We start from the raw sequence: 16,136 nt of genomic DNA on the forward strand, positions 1-16,136 counted from the left end.
TGAAAAAGCCGTTCAAATGACATTGCTGCCGACTTTAACGGCATCATCCCTAAAATAGCTGCAGAAACATACCACACCCCTGCTTCGGGCAGATGTGCAGGCGTAGTGACGAGGTGGCCGAGTGGTTAAGGCGATGGACTGCTAATCCATTGTGCTCTGCACGCGTGGGTTCGAATCCCATCCTCGTCGTTTGATGTCTTTAGTGTTTCGAGAGAGCCAAGTGCGCATGGAAAAGCCGTTCAAATGACATTGCTGCAGACTTTAACGACATCATCCCTAAAATAGCTGCAGAAACATACCACACCCCTGCTTCGGGCAGATGTGCAGGCGTAGTGACGAGGTGGCCGAGTGGTTAAGGCGATGGACTGCTAATCCATTGTGCTCTGCACGCGTGGGTCTGAATCCCATCCTCATCGTTTGATGTCTTTAGTGTTCAAGAAAGCCAAGTGTGCCTGGCAAAGCTTTTTGCTTCCAACTACAACGTCATCATACTAAAGATAGATGCAGAAAAACTCTACGTGCAGGCGAGTTGCTGCGTGTCTCTCTAATCCTTTGTGCTCTGTGCGCATGGGTTTGAGTCCCATCCTTGGTGTTTAGTTTCACAGGGAGCCTAGAGGACAGGTCAACCGCAGGGGTGCCGCTCATGGCAAGCTTTTAATTATAGCTGTATATAAAGCTCATGTTCATTTCTGAAAACGTTGCTGAGATCCGGATCAATACAATAAGCCTCCTGGTTAATGGATATAATCATTTTAAATACAAAAACACGTTCAAGGGAGGTCCAAATCCTGTCTAAACCAGCCACGTTCAAGCTTATGCTTTCGACACCACAGTGAAAACAGAACGTAAAAAAAGAAAAAGTACAATTCCCTTTTACAACTAGCCATGAAGCCTCTTAAGAGACTGTCAAAAATTGCCAAGGCTGACTGTATTTCAAGTCATCCCAGCAGGGTATTGGGTAAAGTTTTCAACCAGCAAAGATCACGTCTCGGATGAGCCTCATAGACTATGATATTGCCTCTGCGAAAAAATGCCAGACAAGGTAGCGACATCTCATTTTATTTTATCTGGACATGGAACGACAGGGTGGTATCACGTTTTAAACTGCCATGTAATCAGCCTTTTGGAACGGCCGGCTGCATGGTGTGTCTATGAAACAGGTGAGTGAAATGGACATAGAGGTTTATTAATTGTTCTCTCTTAGCTCAAAGAACAAAATGTGCGGTATTTTTGATGGGAGATACTTATGGCTATCCTGGTAACAAAGGGCCAGAGTTATAACCCTCAATCTCCAAGAACATGTTTGAGTTTTGGATCGATTCGATGAGCCCCCTACCAGTTTGGGTAGGATAATGAAGAGTGCAAGGACACTGCAAACATATTCTGAGAGAGGTCCAATGTAAGCTATGCTGCCATTTTCTTGACCCAGGCGTTCTCTCTAGGTTCTTACCAACAAAGCAGAAGCAGCACACAAAAGAAACATAAGCACATGTCCCTCTATCAACACAGCTGTGAGTTTCCCAACCTTCCTCCTAAAGACGTGCAGGTGAGTGACAAGGTGGCCGAATGGTTAAGGCGATGGACTGCTAATCCATTGTGCTCTTAATGCGTGTGTTCGAATCCCATCGTCTTCGTTTGTTGTCTTTAGTGTTTCGAGAGAGCCAAGTGCACATGGAAAAGCCGTTCAAATGACATTGCTGCCGACTTTAACGACATCATCCTTAAAATAGCTGCAGAAACACACCACACCCCAGCTTCGGGCAGATGTACAGGCGTAGTGAGGAGGTGGCCGAGTGGTTAAGGCGATGGACTGCTAATCCATTGTGTTCTGCACGCGTGGGTTCATGTTCATTTCTGAAAACGTTGCTGAGATCCAGATCAATACAATAAGCCTCCTGGTTAATGGATATAATCATTTTAAATACAAAAACACGTTCAAAGGAGGTCCAAATCCTGTCTAAACCAGCCACGTTCAAGCTTATGCTTTCGACACCACAGCGAAAACAGAATGTAAAAAAAGCAAAAGTACAATTCCCTTTTACAACTAGTCATGAAGCCTCTTAAGAGACTGTCAAAAATTGCCAAGGCTGACTGTATTTCAAGTCATCCCAGCGGGGTATTGGGTAAAGTTTTCAACCAGCAAAGATCACGTCTCGGATGAGCCTCATAGACTATGATATTGCCTCTGCGAAAGAATGCCAGACAAGGTAGCGACATCTCATTTTATTTTATCTGGACATGGAACGACAGGGTGGTATCACGTTTTAAACTGCCATGTAATCAGCCTTTTGGAACGGCCGGCTGCATGGTGTGTCTATGAAACAGGTGAGTGAAATGGACATAGAGGTTTATTAATTGTTCTCTCTTAGCTCAAAGAACAAAATGTGCGGTATTTTTGATGGGAGATACTTATGGCTATCCTGGTAACAAAGGGCCAGAGTTATAACCCTCAATCTCCAAGAACATGTTTGAGTTTTGGATCGATTCGATGAGCCCCCTACCAGTTTGGGTAGGATAATGAAGAGTGCAAGGACACTGCAAACATATTCTGAGAGAGGTCCAATGTAAGCTATGCTGCCATTTTCTTGACCCAGGCGTTCTCTCTAGGTTCTTACCAACAAAGCAGAAGCAGCACACAAAAGAAACATAAGCACATGTCCCTCTATCAACACAGCTGTGAGTTTCCCAACCTTCCTCCTAAAGACGTGCAGGTGAGTGACAAGGTGGCCGAATGGTTAAGGCGATGGACTGCTAATCCATTGTGCTCTTTATGCGTGTGTTCGAATCCCATCGTCTTCGTTTGTTGTCTTTAGTGTTTCGAGAGAGCCAAGTGCGCATGGAAAAGATGTTTAAAGTACATTGCTGCCGACTTTAACGACATCATCCTTAAAATAGCTGCAGAAACACACCACACCCCAGCTTCGGGCAGGTGTGCAGACGAAGTGACGAGGTGGCCGAGTGGTTAAGGCGATGGACTGCTAATCCATTGTGCTCTTCACGCGTGGGTTCGAATCCCATCCTCGTCGTTTGATGTCTTTAGTGTTTCGAGAGAGCCAAGTGCGCATGAAGTAGCCGTTCAAATGACATTGCTGCCGACTTTAACGGCATTATCCCTAAAATAGCTGCAGAAACATACCACACCCCTGCTTCGGGCAGGCATAGTGACGAGGTGGCCGAGTGGTTAAGGCGATGGACTGCTAATCCATTGTGCTCTGCACGCGTGGGTTCGAATCCCATCCTCGTCGTTTGATGTCTTTAGTGTTTCGAGAGAGCCAAGTGCGCATGGAAAAGCCGTTCAAATGACATTGCTGCAGACTTTAACGACATCATCCCTAAAATAGCTGCAGAAACATACCACACCCCTGCTTCGGGCAGATGTGCAGGCGTAGTGACGAGGTGGCCGAGTGGTTAAGGCGATGGACTGCTAATCCATTGTGCTCTGCACGCGTGGGTCTGAATCCCATCCTCATTGTTTGATGTCTTTAGTGTTCAAGAAAGCCAAGTGTGCCTGGCAAAGCTTTTTGCTTCCAACTACAACGTCATCATACTAAAGATAGATGCAGAAAAACTCTACGTGCAGGCGAGTTGCTGCGTGTCTCTCTAATCCTTTGTGCTCTGTGCGCATGGGTTTGAGTCCCATCCTTGGTGTTTAGTTTCACAGGGAGCCTAGAGGACAGGTCAACCGCAGGGGTGCCGCTCATGGCAAGCTTTTAATTATAGCTGTATATAAAGCTCATGTTCATTTCTGAAAACGTTGCTGAGATCCGGATCAATACAATAAGCCTCCTGGTTAATGGATATAATCATTTTAAATACAAAAACACGTTCAAGGGAGGTCCAAATCCTGTCTAAACCAGCCACGTTCAAGCTTATGCTTTCGACACCACAGTGAAAACAGAACGTAAAAAAAGAAAAAGTACAATTCCCTTTTACAACTAGCCATGAAGCCTCTTAAGAGACTGTCAAAAATTGCCAAGGCTGACTGTATTTCAAGTCATCCCAGCGGGGTATTGGGTAAAGTTTTCAACCAGCAAAGATCACGTCTCGGATGAGCCTCATAGACTATGATATTGCCTCTGCGAAAGAATGCCAGACAAGGTAGCGACATCTCATTTTATTTTATCTGGACATGGAACGACAGGGTGGTATCACGTTTTAAACTGCCATGTAATCAGCCTTTTGGAACGGCCGGCTGCATGGTGTGTCTATGAAACAGGTGAGTGAAATGGACATAGAGGTTTATTAATTGTTCTCTCTTAGCTCAAAGAACAAAATGTGCGGTATTTTTGATGGGAGATACTTATGGCTATCCTGGTAACAAAGGGCCAGAGTTATAACCCTCAATCTCCAAGAACATGTTTGAGTTTTGGATCGATTCGATGAGCCCCCTACCAGTTTGGGTAGGATAATGAAGAGTGCAAGGACACTGCAAACATATTCTGAGAGAGGTCCAATGTAAGCTATGCTGCCATTTTCTTGACCCAGGCGTTCTCTCTAGGTTCTTACCAACAAAGCAGAAGCAGCACACAAAAGAAACATAAGCACATGTCCCTCTATCAACACAGCTGTGAGTTTCCCAACCTTCCTCCTAAAGACGTGCAGGTGAGTGACAAGGTGGCCGAATGGTTAAGGCGATGGACTGCTAATCCATTGTGCTCTTAATGCGTGTGTTCGAATCCCATCGTCTTCGTTTGTTGTCTTTAGTGTTTCGAGAGAGCCAAGTGCGCATGGAAAAGCTGTTCAAAGTACATTGCTGCCGACTTTAACGACATCATCCTTAAAATAGCTGCAGAAACACACCACACCCCAGCTTCGGGCAGATGTGCAGACGAAATGACGAGGCGGCCGAGCGGTTAAGGCGATGGACTGCTAATCCATTGTGCTCTGCACGCGTGGGTTCGAATCCCATCCTCGTCGTTTGATGTCTTTAGTGTTTCGAGAGAGCCAAGTGCGCATGAAAAAGCCGTTCAAATGACATGGCTGCCGACTTTAACGACATCATCCCTAAAATAGCTGCAGAAACATACCACACCCCTGCTTCGGGCAGATGTGCAGGCGTAGTGACGAGGTGGCCGAGTGGTTAAGGCGATGGACTGCTAATCCATTGTGCTCTGCACGCGTGGGTTCGAATCCCATCCTCGTCGTTTGATGTCTTTAGTGTTTTGAGAGAGCCAAGTGCGCATGGAAAAGCCGTTCAAATGACATTGCTGCAGACTTTAACGACATCATCCCTAAAATAGCTGCAGAAACATACCACACCCCTGCTTCGGGCAGATGTGCAGGCGTAGTGACGAGGTGGCTGAGTGGTTAAGGCGATGGACTGCTAATCCATTGTGCTCTGCACGCGTGGGTTCAAATCCCATCCTCGTCGTTTGATGTCTTTAGTGTTTCGAGAGAGCCAAGTGCGCATGGAAAAGTCGTTCAAATGACATTGCTGCCGACTTTAACGACATCATCCATAAAATAGCTGCAGAAACACACCACAGCCCAGCTTCGGCCAGATGAGCAGGTGAGTGACGAGGTGGCCGAGTGGTTAAGGCGATGGACTGCTAATCCATTGTGCTCTGCACGCGTGGGTCTGAATCCCATCCTCGTCGTTTGATGTCTTTAGTGTTCAAGAAAGCCAAGTGTGCCTAGCAAAGCTTTTTGCTTCCAACTACAACGTCATCATACTAAAGATAGATGCAGAAAAACTCTACGTGCAGGCGAGTTGCTGCGTGTCTCTCTAATCCTTTGTGCTCTGTGCGCATGGGTTTGAGTCCCATCCTTGGTGTTTAGTTTCACAGGGAGCCTAGAGGACAGGTCAACCGCAGGGGTGCCGCTCATGGCAAGCTTTTAATTATAGCTGTATATAAAGCTCATGTTCATTTCTGAAAACGTTGCTGAGATCCGGATCAATACAATAAGCCTCCTGGTTAATGGATATAATCATTTTAAATACAAAAACACGTTCAAGGGAGGTCCAAATCCTGTCTAAACCAGCCACGTTCAAGCTTATGCTTTCGACACCACAGTGAAAACAAAACGTAAAAAAAGAAAAAGTACAATTCCCTTTTACAACTAGCCATGAAGCCTCTTAAGAGACTGTCAAAAATTGCCAAGGCTGACTGTATTTCAAGTCATCCCAGCGGGGTATTGGGTAAAGTTTTCAACCAGCAATGATCACGTCTCGGATGAGCCTCATAGACTATGATATTGCCTCTGCGAAAGAATGCCAGACAAGGTAGCGACGTCTCCTGTGGTTTTATATGGACATGGAACGACAGGGTGGTATCACATTTTAAACTGCCATGTAATCAGCCTTTTGGAACGGCCGGCTGCATGGTGTGTCTATGAAACAGGTGAGTGAAATGGACATAGAGGTTTATTAATTGTTCTCTCTTAGCTCAAAGAACAAAATGTGCGGTATTTTTGATGGGAGATACTTATGGCTATCCTGGTAACAAAGGGCCAGAGTTATGACCCTCAATCTCCAAGAACATGTTTGAGTTTTGGATCGATTCGATGAGCCCCCTACCAGTTTGGGTAGGATAATGAAGAGTGCAAGGACACTGCAAACATATTCTGAGAGATGTCCAATGTAAGCTATGCTGCCATTTTCTTGACCCAGGCGTTCTCTCTAGGTTCTTACCAACAAAGCAGAAGCAGCACACAAAAGAAACATACGCACATCTCCCTGTCAACACAGTTGTGAGTTTCCCAACCTTCCTCCTAAAAATGTGCAGGTGAGTGACAAGGTGGCCGAGTGGTTAAAGCGATCGACTGCTAATCCATTGTGCTCTTTAAGTGTGGGTTCGAATACCATCCTCGTCATTTGATGTCTTTAGTGTTTCGAGAGAGCCAAGTGCGCATGGAAAAGCCGTTCAAATGACATTGCTGCCGACTTTAACGACATCATCCTTAAAATAGCTGCAGAAACACACCACACCCCAGCTTGGGGCAGATGTACAGGCGTAGTGAGGAGGTGGCCGAGTGGTTAAGGCGATGGACTGCTAATCCATTGTGTTCTGCACGCGTGGGTTCGAATCCCATCCTCGTCGTTTGATGTCTTTAGTGTTTCGAGAGAGCCAAGTCTGCCTGGCAAAGCTTTTTGCTTCCAACTACAACGTCATCATACTAAAAGATAGATGCAGAAAAACTCTACGTGCAGTCGAGGTGCTGCGTGTCTCTCTAATCCTTTGTGCTCTGTGCGCATGGGTTTGAGTCCCATCCTTGGTGTTTAGTTTCACAGGGAGCCTAGAGGACAGGTCAACCGCAGGGGTGCCGCTCATGGCAAGCTTTTAATTATAGCTGTATATAAAGCTCAAGTTTTGGATCGATTCGATGAGCCCCCTACCAGTTTGGGTAGGATAATGAAGAGTGCAAGGACACTGCAAACATATTCTGAGAGAGGTCCAATGTAAGCTATGCTGCCATTTTCTTGACCCAGGCGTTCTCTCTAGGTTCTTACCAACAAAGCAGAAGCAGCACACAAAAGAAACATAAGCACATGTCCCTCTATCAACACAGCTGTGAGTTTCCCAACCTTCCTCCTAAAGACGTGCAGGTGAGTGACAAGGTGGCCGAATGGTTAAGGCGATGGACTGCTAATCCATTGTGCTCTTTATGCGTGTGTTCGAATCCCATCGTCTTCGTTTGTTGTCTTTAGTGTTTCGAGAGAGCCAAGTGCGCATGGAAAAGCTGTTCAAAGTACATTGCTGCCGACTTTAACGACATCATCCTTAAAATAGCTAAAATAGCTGCAGAAACACACCACACCCCAGCTTCGGGCAGATGTGCAGATGAAGTGAAGAGGTGGCCGAGCGGTTAAGGCGATGGACTGCTAATCCATTGTGCTCTGCACGCGTGGGTTCAAATCCCATCCTCGTCGTTTGATGTCTTTAGTGTTTCGAGAGAGCCAAGTCTGCCTGGCAAAGCTTTTTGCTTCCAACTACAACGTCATCATACTAAAAGATAGATGCAGAAAAGCTCTACGTGCAGTCGAGTTGCTGCGTGTCTCTCTAATCCTTTGTGCTCTGTGCGCATGTTTTTGAGTCCCATCCTTGGTGTTTAGTTTCACAGGGAGCCTAGAGGACAGGTCAACCGCAGGGGTGCCGCTCATGGCAAGCTTTTAATTATAGCTGTATATAAAGCTCATGTTCATTTCTGAAAACGTTGCTGAGATCCAGATCAATACAATAAGCCTCCTGGTTAATGGATATAATCATTTTAAATACAAAAACACGTTCAAGGGAGGTCCAAATCCTGTCTAAACCAGCCACGTTCAAGCTAATGCTTTGGACACCACAGCGAAAACAGAATGTAAAAAAAGCAAAAGTACAATTCCCTTTTACAACTACTCATGAAGCCTCTTAAGAGACTGTCAAAAATTGCCAAGGCTGACTGTATTTCAAGTCATCCCAGCGGGGTATTGGGTAAAGTTTTCAACCAGCAAAGATCACGTCTCGGATGAGCCTCATAGACTATGATATTGCCTCTGCGAAAGAATGCCAGACAAGGTAGCGACACCTCATTTTCTTTTATCTGGACATGGAACGACAGGGTGGTATCACGTTTTAAACTGCCATGTAATCAGCCTTTTGGAACGGCCGGCTGCATGGTGTGTCTATGAAACAGGTGAGTGAAATGGACATAGAGGTTTATTAATTGTTCTCTCTTAGCTCAAAGAACAAAATGTGCGGTATTTTTGATGGGAGATACTTATGGCTATCCTGGTAACAAAGGGCCAGAGTTATAACCCTCAATCTCCAAGAACATGTTTGAGTTTTGGATCGATTCGATGAGCCCCCTACCAGTTTGGGTAGGATAATGAAGAGTGCAAGGACACTGCAAACATATTCTGAGAGAGGTCCAATGTAAGCTATGCTGCCATTTTCTTGACCCAGGCGTTCTCTCTAGGTTCTTACCAACAAAGCAGAAGCAGCACACAAAAGAAACATAAGCACATGTCCCTCTATCAACACAGCTGTGAGTTTCCCAACCTTCCTCCTAAAGACGTGCAGGTGAGTGACAAGGTGGCCGAATGGTTAAGGCGATGGACTGCTAATCCATTGTGCTCTTAATGCGTGTGTTCGAATCCCATCGTCTTCGTTTGTTGTCTTTAGTGTTTCGAGAGAGCCAAGTGCGCATGGAAAAGCTGTTCAAAGTACATTGCTGCCGACTTTAACGACATCATCCTTAAAATAGCTGCAGAAACACACCACACACCAGCTTCGGGCAGATGTGCAGACGAAGTGATGAGGTGGCCGAGCGGTTAAGGCGATGGACTGCTAATCCATTGTGCTCTGCACGCGTGGGTTCGAATCCCATCCTCGTCGTTTGATGTCTTTAGTGTTTCGAGAGAGCCAAGTGCGCATGAAAAAGCCGTTCAAATGACATTGCTGCCGACTTTAACGACATCATCCCTAAAATAGCTGCAGAAACATACCACACCCCTGCTTCGGGCAGATGTGCAGGCGTAGTGATTAGGTGGCCGAGTGGTGAAGGCGATGGACTGCTAATCCATTGTGCTCTGCACGCGTGGGTTCGAATCCCGTCCTCGTCGTTTGATGTCTTTAGTGTTTCGAGAGAGCCAAGTGCGCATGGAAAAGCCGTTCAAATGACATTGCTGCAGACTTTAACGACATCATCCCTAAAATAGCTGCAGAAACATACCACACCGCTGCTTCGGGCAGATGTGCAGGGGCGTAGTGACGAGGTGGCCGAGTGGTTAAGGCGATGGACTGCTAATCCATTGTGCTCTGCACGCGTGGGTTCGAATCCCATCCTCGTCGTTTGATGTCTTTAGTGTTTCGAGAGAGCCAAGTGCGCATGGAAAAGCCGTTCAAATGACATTGCTGCAGACTTTAACGACATCATCCTTAAAATAGCTGCAGAAACACACCACACCCCAGCTTCGGGCAGATGTGCAGACGAAGTGACGAGGTGGCCGAGCGGTTAAGGCGATGGACTGCTAATCCATTGTGCTCTGCACGCGTGGGTTCGAATCCCATCCTCGTCGTTTGATGTCTTTTGTGTTTCGAGAGAGCCAGGTGCGCATGAAAAAGCCGTTCAAATGACATTGCTGCCGACTTTAACGACATCATCCCTAAAATAGCTGCAGAAACATACCACACCCCTGCTTCGGGCATATGTGCAGGCGTAGTGACGAGGTGGCCGAGTGGTTAAGGCGATGGACTGCTAATCCATTGTGCTCTGCACGCGTGGGTTCGAATCCCATCCTCGTCGTTTGATGTCTTTAGTGTTTCGAGAGAGCCAAGTGCGCATGGAAAAGCCTTTCAAATGACATTGCTGCAGACTTTAACGACATCATCCCTAAAATAGCTGCAGAAACATACCACACCCCTGCTTCGGGCAGATGTGCAGGCGTAGTGACGAGGTGGCCGAGTGGTTAAGGCGATGGACTGCTAATCCATTGTGCTCTGCACGCGTGGGTTCGAATCCCATCCTCGTCGTTTGATGTCTTTAGTGTTTCGAGAGAGCCAAGTGCACATGGAAAAGCCGTTCAAATGACATTGCTGCCGACTTTAACGACATCATCCTTAAAATAGCTGCAGAAACACACCACACCCCAGCTTCGGGCAGATGTGCAGGCGTAGTGACGAGGTGGCTGAGTGGTTAAGGCGATGGACTGCTAATCCATTGTGCTCTGCACGCGTGGGTTCAAATCCCATCCTCGTCGTTTGATGTCTTTAGTGTTTCGAGAGAGCCAAGTGCGCATGGAAAAGTCGTTCAAATGACATTGATGCCGACTTTAACGACATCATCCATAAAATAGCTGCAGAAACACACCACAGCCCAGCTTCGGCCAGATGAGCAGGTGAGTGACGAGGTGGCCGAGTGGTTAAGGCGATGGACTGCTAATCCATTGTGCTCTGCATGCGTGGGTCTGAATCCCATCCTCGTCGTTTGATGTCTTTAGTGTTCAAGAAAGCCAAGTGTGCCTGGCAAAGCTTTTTGCTTCCAACTACAACGTCATCATACTAAAGATAGATGCAGAAAAACTCTACGTGCAGGCGAGTTGCTGCGTGTCTCTCTAATCCTTTGTGCTCTGTGCGCATGGGTTTGAGTCCCATCCTTGGTGTTTAGTTTCACAGGGAGCCTAGAGGACAGGTCAACCGCAGGGGTGCCGCTCATGGCAAGCTTTTAATTATAGCTGTATATAAAGCTCATGTTCATTTCTGAAAACGTTGCTGAGATCCGGATCAATACAATACGCCTCCTGGTTAATGGATATAATCATTTTAAATACAAAAACACGTTCAAGGGAGGTCCAAATCCTGTCTAAACCAGCCACGTTCAAGCTTATGCTTTCGTCACCACAGTGAAAACAGAACGTAAAAAAAGAAAAAGTACAATTCCCTTTTACAACTAGCCATGAAGCCTCTTAAGAGACTGTCAAAAATTGCCAAGGCTGACTGTATTTCAAGTCATCCCAGCGGGGTATTGGGTAAAGTTTTCAACCAGCAAAGATCACGTCTCGGATGAGCCTCATAGACTATGATATTGCCTCTGCGAAAGAATGCCAGACAAGGTAGCGACGTCTCCTGTGGTTTTATATGGACATGGAACGACAGGGTGGTATCACATTTTAAACTGCCATGTAATCAGCCTTTTGGAACGGCCGGCTGCATGGTGTGTCTATGAAACAGGTGAGTGAAATGGACATAGAGGTTTATTAATTGTTCTCTCTTAGCTCAAAGAACAAAATGTGCGGTATTTTTGATGGGAGATACTTATGGCTATCCTGGTAACACAGGGCCAGAGTTATGACCCTCAATCTCCAAGAACATGTTTGAGTTTTGGATCGATTCGATGAGCCCCCTACCAGTTTGGGTAGGATAATGAAGAGTGCAAGGACACTGCAAACATATTCTGAGAGATGTCCAATGTAAGCTATGCTGCCATTTTCTTGACCCAGGCGTTCTCTCTAGGTTCTTACCAACAAAGCAGAAGCAGCACACAAAAGAAACATACGCACATCTCCCTGTCAACACAGTTGTGAGTTTCCCAACCTTCCTCCTAAAAATGTGCAGGTGAGTGACAAGGTGGCCGAGTGGTTAAAGCGATGGACTGCTAATCCATTGTGCTCTGCACGCGTGGCTTCGAATACCATCCTCGTCATTTGATGTCTTTAGTGTTTCGAGAGAGCCAAGTGCGCATGGAAAAGCCGTTCAAATGACATTGCTGCCGACTTTAACGACATCATCCTTAAAATAGCTGCAGAAACACACCACACCCCAGCTTCGGGCAGATGTACAGGCGTAGTGAGGAGGTGGCCGAGTGGTTAAGGCGATGGACTGCTAATCCATTGTGTTCTGCACGCGTGGGTTCGAATCCCATCCTCGTCGTTTGATGTCTTTAGTGTTTCGAGAGAGCCAAGTCTGCCTGGCAAAGCTTTTTGCTTCCAACTACAACGTCATCATACTAAAAGATAGATGCAGAAAAACTCTACGTGCAGTCGAGTTGCTGCGTGTCTCTCTAATCCTTTGTGCTCTGTGCGCATGGGTTTGAGTCCCATCCTTGGTGTTTAGTTTCACAGGGAGCCTAGAGGACAGGTCAACCGCAGGGGTGCCGCTCATGGCAAGCTTTTAATTATAGCTGTATATAAAGCTCAAGTTTTGGATCGATTCGATGAGCCCCCTACCAGTTTGGGTAGGATAATGAAGAGTGCAAGGACACTGCAAACATATTCTGAGAGAGGTCCAATGTAAGCTATGCTGCCATTTTCTTGACCCAGGCGTTCTCTCTAGGTTCTTACCAACAAAGCAGAAGCAGCACACAAAAGAAACATAAGCACATCTCCCTATCAACACAGCTGTGAGTTTCCCAACCTTCCTCCTAAAGACGTGCAGGTGAGTGACAAGGTGGCCGAATGGTTAAGGCGATTGACTGCTAATCCATTGTGCTCTTTATGCGTGTGTTCGAATCCCATCGTCTTCGTTTGTTGTCTTTAGTGTTTCGAGAGAGCCAAGTGCGCATGGAAAAGCTGTTCAAAGTACATTGCTGCCGACTTTAATAGCATCATCCTTAAAATAGCTGCAGAAACACACCACACCCCAGCTTCGGGCAGATGTGCAGACGAAGTGACGAGGTGGCCGAGCGGTTAAGGCGATGGACTGCTAATCCATTGTGCTCTGCACGCGTGGGTTCGAATCCCATCCTCGTCGTTTGATGTCTTTAGTGTTTCGAGAGAGCCAAGTGCGCATGAAAAAGCCGTTCAAATGACATTGCTGCCGACTTTAACGACATCATCCCTAAAATAGCTGCAGAAACATACCACACCCCTGCTTCGGGCAGATGTGCAGGCGTAGTGACGAGGTGGCCGAGTGGTTAAGGCGATGGACTGCTAATCCATTGTGCTCTGCACGCGTGGGTTCGAATCCCATCCTCGTCGTTTGATGTCTTTAGTGTTTCGAGAGAGCAAAGTGCGCATGGAAAAGCCGTTCAAATGACATTGCTGCAGACTTTAACGACATCATCCCTAAAATAGCTGCAGAAACATACCACACGCCTGCTTCGGGCAGATGTGCAGGCGTAGTGACGAGGTGGCCGAGTGGTTAAGGTGATGGACTGCTAATCCATTGTGCTCTGCACGCGTGGGTTCGAATCCCATCCTCGTCGTTTGATGTCTTTAGTGTTTCGAGAGAGCCAAGTGATCATGGAAAAGCCGTTCAAATGACATTGCTGCCGACTTTAACGACATCATCCTTAAAATAGCTGCAGAAACACACCACACCCGAGCTTCGGGCAGATGTGCAGGTGTAGTGATGAGGTGGCTGAGTGGTTAAGGCGATGGACTGCTAATCCATTGTGCTCTGCACGCGTGGGTTCAAATCCCATCCTCGTCGTTTGATGTCTTTAGTGTTTCGAGAGAGCCAAGTGCGCATGGAAAAGTCGTTCAAATGACATTGCTGCCGACTTTAACGACATCATCCATAAAATAGCTGCAGAAACACACCACAGCCCAGCTTCGGCCAGATGAGCAGGTGAGTGACGAGGTGGCCGAGTGGTTAAGGCGATGGACTGCTAATCCCATCCTCATCGTTTGATGTCTTTAGTGTTCAAGAAAGCCAAGTGTGCCTGGCAAAGCTTTTTGCTTCCAACTACAACGTCATCATACTAAAGATAGATGCAGAAAAACTCTACGTGCAGGCGAGTTGCTGCGTGTCTCTCTAATCCTTTGTGCTCTGTGCGCATGGGTTTGAGTCCCATCCTTGGTGTTTAGTTTCACAGGGAGCCTAGAGGACAGGTCAACCGCAGGGGTGCCGCTCATGGCAAGCTTTTAATTATAGCTGTATATAAAGCTCATGTTCATTTCTGAAAACGTTGCTGAGATCCGGATCAATACAATAAGCCTCCTGGTTAATGGATATAATCATTTTAAATACAAAAACACGTTCAAGGGAGGTCCAAATCCTGTCTAAACCAGCCACGTTCAAGCTTATGCTTTCGACACCACAGTGAAAACAAAACGTAAAAAAAGAAAAAGTACAATTCCCTTTTACAACTAGCCATGAAGCCTCTTAAGAGACTGTCAAAAATTGCCAAGGCTGACTGTATTTCAAGTCATCCCAGTGGGGTATTGGGTAAAGTTTTCAACCAGCAAAGATCACGTCTCGGATGAGCCTCATAGACTATGATATTGCCTCTGCGAAAGAATGCCAGACAAGGTAGCGACATCTCATTTTATTTTATCTGGACATGAAACGACAGGGTGGTATCACGTTTTAAACTGCCATGTAATCAGCCTTTTGGAACGGCCGGCTGCATGGTGTGTCTATGAAACAGGTGAGTGAAATGGACATAGAGGTTTATTAATTGTTCTCTCTTAGCTCAAAGAACAAAATGTGCGGTATTTTTGATGGGAGATACTTATGGCTATCCTGGTAACAAAGGGCCAGAGTTATAACCCTCAATCTCCAAGAACATGTTTGAGTTTTGGATCGATTCGATGAGCCCCCTACCAGTTTGGGTAGGATAATGAAGAGTGCAAGGACACTGCAAACATATTCTGAGAGAGGTCCAATGTAAGCTATGCTGCCATTTTCTTGACCCAGGCGTTCTCTCTAGGTTCTTACCAACAAAGCAGAAGCAGCACACAAAAGAAACATAAGCACATGTCCCTCTATCAACACAGCTGTGAGTTTCCCAACCTTCCTCCTAAAGACGTGCAGGTGAGTGACAAGGTGGCCGAATGGTTAAGGCGATGGACTGCTAATCCATTGTGCTCTTAATGCGTGTGTTCGAATCCCATCGTCTTCGTTTGTTGTCTTTAGTGTTTCGAGAGAGCCAAGTGCGCATGGAAAAGCTGTTCAAAGTACATTGCTGCCGACTTTAACGACATCATCCTTAAAATAGCTGCAGAAACACACCACACACCAGCTTCGGGCAGATGTGCAGACGAAGTGATGAGGTGGCCGAGCGGTTAAGGCGATGGACTGCTAATCCATTGTGCTCTGCACGCGTGGGTTCGAATCCCATCCTCGTCGTTTGATGTCTTTAGTGTTTCGAGAGAGCCAAGTGATCATGGAAAAGCCGTTCAAATGACATTGCTGCCGACTTTAACGACATCATCCTTAAAATAGCTGCAGAAACACACCACACCCGAGCTTCGGGCAGATGTGCAGGCGTAGTGACGAGGTGGCTGAGTGGTTAAGGCGATGGACTGCTAATCCATTGTGCTCTGCACGCGTGGGTTCAAATCCCATCCTCGTCGTTTGATGTCTTTAGTGTTTCGAGAGAGCCAAGTGCGCATGGAAAAGTCGTTCAAATGACATTGCTGCCGACTTTAACGACATCATCCATAAAATAGCTGCAGAAACACACCACAGCCCAGCTTCGGCCAGATGAGCAGGTGAGTGACGAGGTGGCCGAGTGGTTAAGGCGATGGACTGCTAATCCCATCCTCATCGTTTGATGTCTTTAGTGTTCAAGAAAGCCAAGTGTGCCTGGCAAAGCTTTTTGCTTCCAACTACAACGTCATCATACTAAAGATAGATGCAGAAAAACTCTACGTGCAGGCGAGTTGCTGCGTGTCTCTCTAATCCTTTGTGCTCTGTGCGCATGGGTTTGAGTCCCATCCTTGGTGTTTAGTTTCACAGGGAGCCTAGAGGACAGGTCAACCGCAGGGGTGC

General features: G+C 46.6%; 30 non-coding genes across 30 annotated transcripts; 23 read left to right on the top strand and 7 right to left on the bottom strand.

The window, feature by feature from the left end:
- Nucleotides 1-107: 107 nt before the first annotated feature.
- Nucleotides 108-189, top strand: trnas-gcu (transfer RNA serine (anticodon GCU)). The gene has a single exon. It is a non-coding gene; the product is annotated as a tRNA-Ser (tRNA).
- A 702-nt stretch (nt 190-891) lies between these two features.
- LOC143741733 (U4 spliceosomal RNA) lies at nt 892-1,032 on the bottom strand. Its single transcript, XR_013205212.1, has one exon. It is a non-coding gene; the product is annotated as a U4 spliceosomal RNA (small nuclear RNA).
- A 1,024-nt stretch (nt 1,033-2,056) lies between these two features.
- LOC143741323 (U4 spliceosomal RNA) lies at nt 2,057-2,197 on the bottom strand. The gene has a single exon (XR_013205006.1). It is a non-coding gene; the product is annotated as a U4 spliceosomal RNA (small nuclear RNA).
- Nucleotides 2,198-2,944: 747 nt separating this feature from the next.
- trnas-gcu (transfer RNA serine (anticodon GCU)) lies at nt 2,945-3,026 on the top strand. Its single transcript has one exon. It is a non-coding gene; the product is annotated as a tRNA-Ser (tRNA).
- Nucleotides 3,027-3,163: 137 nt separating this feature from the next.
- On the top strand, nt 3,164-3,245 carry trnas-gcu (transfer RNA serine (anticodon GCU)). The gene has a single exon. It is a non-coding gene; the product is annotated as a tRNA-Ser (tRNA).
- Nucleotides 3,246-3,947: 702 nt separating this feature from the next.
- On the bottom strand, nt 3,948-4,088 carry LOC143741333 (U4 spliceosomal RNA). Its single transcript, XR_013205013.1, has one exon. It is a non-coding gene; the product is annotated as a U4 spliceosomal RNA (small nuclear RNA).
- A 747-nt stretch (nt 4,089-4,835) lies between these two features.
- trnas-gcu (transfer RNA serine (anticodon GCU)) lies at nt 4,836-4,917 on the top strand. The gene has a single exon. It is a non-coding gene; the product is annotated as a tRNA-Ser (tRNA).
- Nucleotides 4,918-5,062: 145 nt separating this feature from the next.
- On the top strand, nt 5,063-5,144 carry trnas-gcu (transfer RNA serine (anticodon GCU)). Its single transcript has one exon. It is a non-coding gene; the product is annotated as a tRNA-Ser (tRNA).
- Nucleotides 5,145-5,289: 145 nt separating this feature from the next.
- Nucleotides 5,290-5,371, top strand: trnas-gcu (transfer RNA serine (anticodon GCU)). The gene has a single exon. It is a non-coding gene; the product is annotated as a tRNA-Ser (tRNA).
- Nucleotides 5,372-5,515: 144 nt separating this feature from the next.
- Nucleotides 5,516-5,597, top strand: trnas-gcu (transfer RNA serine (anticodon GCU)). The gene has a single exon. It is a non-coding gene; the product is annotated as a tRNA-Ser (tRNA).
- Nucleotides 5,598-6,072: 475 nt separating this feature from the next.
- Nucleotides 6,073-6,213, bottom strand: LOC143741206 (U4 spliceosomal RNA). Its single transcript, XR_013204962.1, has one exon. It is a non-coding gene; the product is annotated as a U4 spliceosomal RNA (small nuclear RNA).
- Nucleotides 6,214-6,958: 745 nt separating this feature from the next.
- Nucleotides 6,959-7,040, top strand: trnas-gcu (transfer RNA serine (anticodon GCU)). Its single transcript has one exon. It is a non-coding gene; the product is annotated as a tRNA-Ser (tRNA).
- A 748-nt stretch (nt 7,041-7,788) lies between these two features.
- On the top strand, nt 7,789-7,870 carry trnas-gcu (transfer RNA serine (anticodon GCU)). Its single transcript has one exon. It is a non-coding gene; the product is annotated as a tRNA-Ser (tRNA).
- A 477-nt stretch (nt 7,871-8,347) lies between these two features.
- LOC143741338 (U4 spliceosomal RNA) lies at nt 8,348-8,488 on the bottom strand. Its single transcript, XR_013205018.1, has one exon. It is a non-coding gene; the product is annotated as a U4 spliceosomal RNA (small nuclear RNA).
- A 747-nt stretch (nt 8,489-9,235) lies between these two features.
- On the top strand, nt 9,236-9,317 carry trnas-gcu (transfer RNA serine (anticodon GCU)). The gene has a single exon. It is a non-coding gene; the product is annotated as a tRNA-Ser (tRNA).
- A 137-nt stretch (nt 9,318-9,454) lies between these two features.
- trnas-gcu (transfer RNA serine (anticodon GCU)) lies at nt 9,455-9,544 on the top strand. Its single transcript has one exon. It is a non-coding gene; the product is annotated as a tRNA-Ser (tRNA).
- Nucleotides 9,545-9,691: 147 nt separating this feature from the next.
- Nucleotides 9,692-9,773, top strand: trnas-gcu (transfer RNA serine (anticodon GCU)). The gene has a single exon. It is a non-coding gene; the product is annotated as a tRNA-Ser (tRNA).
- A 145-nt stretch (nt 9,774-9,918) lies between these two features.
- On the top strand, nt 9,919-10,000 carry trnas-gcu (transfer RNA serine (anticodon GCU)). The gene has a single exon. It is a non-coding gene; the product is annotated as a tRNA-Ser (tRNA).
- Nucleotides 10,001-10,145: 145 nt separating this feature from the next.
- On the top strand, nt 10,146-10,227 carry trnas-gcu (transfer RNA serine (anticodon GCU)). Its single transcript has one exon. It is a non-coding gene; the product is annotated as a tRNA-Ser (tRNA).
- Nucleotides 10,228-10,372: 145 nt separating this feature from the next.
- On the top strand, nt 10,373-10,454 carry trnas-gcu (transfer RNA serine (anticodon GCU)). Its single transcript has one exon. It is a non-coding gene; the product is annotated as a tRNA-Ser (tRNA).
- Nucleotides 10,455-10,599: 145 nt separating this feature from the next.
- trnas-gcu (transfer RNA serine (anticodon GCU)) lies at nt 10,600-10,681 on the top strand. Its single transcript has one exon. It is a non-coding gene; the product is annotated as a tRNA-Ser (tRNA).
- A 701-nt stretch (nt 10,682-11,382) lies between these two features.
- On the bottom strand, nt 11,383-11,523 carry LOC143741344 (U4 spliceosomal RNA). Its single transcript, XR_013205020.1, has one exon. It is a non-coding gene; the product is annotated as a U4 spliceosomal RNA (small nuclear RNA).
- Nucleotides 11,524-12,268: 745 nt separating this feature from the next.
- trnas-gcu (transfer RNA serine (anticodon GCU)) lies at nt 12,269-12,350 on the top strand. The gene has a single exon. It is a non-coding gene; the product is annotated as a tRNA-Ser (tRNA).
- Nucleotides 12,351-13,087: 737 nt separating this feature from the next.
- On the top strand, nt 13,088-13,169 carry trnas-gcu (transfer RNA serine (anticodon GCU)). Its single transcript has one exon. It is a non-coding gene; the product is annotated as a tRNA-Ser (tRNA).
- A 145-nt stretch (nt 13,170-13,314) lies between these two features.
- trnas-gcu (transfer RNA serine (anticodon GCU)) lies at nt 13,315-13,396 on the top strand. The gene has a single exon. It is a non-coding gene; the product is annotated as a tRNA-Ser (tRNA).
- A 145-nt stretch (nt 13,397-13,541) lies between these two features.
- On the top strand, nt 13,542-13,623 carry trnas-gcu (transfer RNA serine (anticodon GCU)). Its single transcript has one exon. It is a non-coding gene; the product is annotated as a tRNA-Ser (tRNA).
- A 145-nt stretch (nt 13,624-13,768) lies between these two features.
- Nucleotides 13,769-13,850, top strand: trnas-gcu (transfer RNA serine (anticodon GCU)). The gene has a single exon. It is a non-coding gene; the product is annotated as a tRNA-Ser (tRNA).
- A 671-nt stretch (nt 13,851-14,521) lies between these two features.
- LOC143741845 (U4 spliceosomal RNA) lies at nt 14,522-14,662 on the bottom strand. Its single transcript, XR_013205252.1, has one exon. It is a non-coding gene; the product is annotated as a U4 spliceosomal RNA (small nuclear RNA).
- A 747-nt stretch (nt 14,663-15,409) lies between these two features.
- Nucleotides 15,410-15,491, top strand: trnas-gcu (transfer RNA serine (anticodon GCU)). The gene has a single exon. It is a non-coding gene; the product is annotated as a tRNA-Ser (tRNA).
- Nucleotides 15,492-15,636: 145 nt separating this feature from the next.
- On the top strand, nt 15,637-15,718 carry trnas-gcu (transfer RNA serine (anticodon GCU)). The gene has a single exon. It is a non-coding gene; the product is annotated as a tRNA-Ser (tRNA).
- The last annotated feature ends 418 nt before the right edge of the window (nt 15,719-16,136 follow it).

This window comes from Siphateles boraxobius, unplaced genomic scaffold (assembly GCF_051911475.1).
Source record: "Siphateles boraxobius isolate OS27281-9 unplaced genomic scaffold, OSU_SipBor_1 1, whole genome shotgun sequence".
NCBI classification, from domain to species: domain Eukaryota; kingdom Metazoa; phylum Chordata; class Actinopteri; order Cypriniformes; family Leuciscidae; genus Siphateles; species Siphateles boraxobius.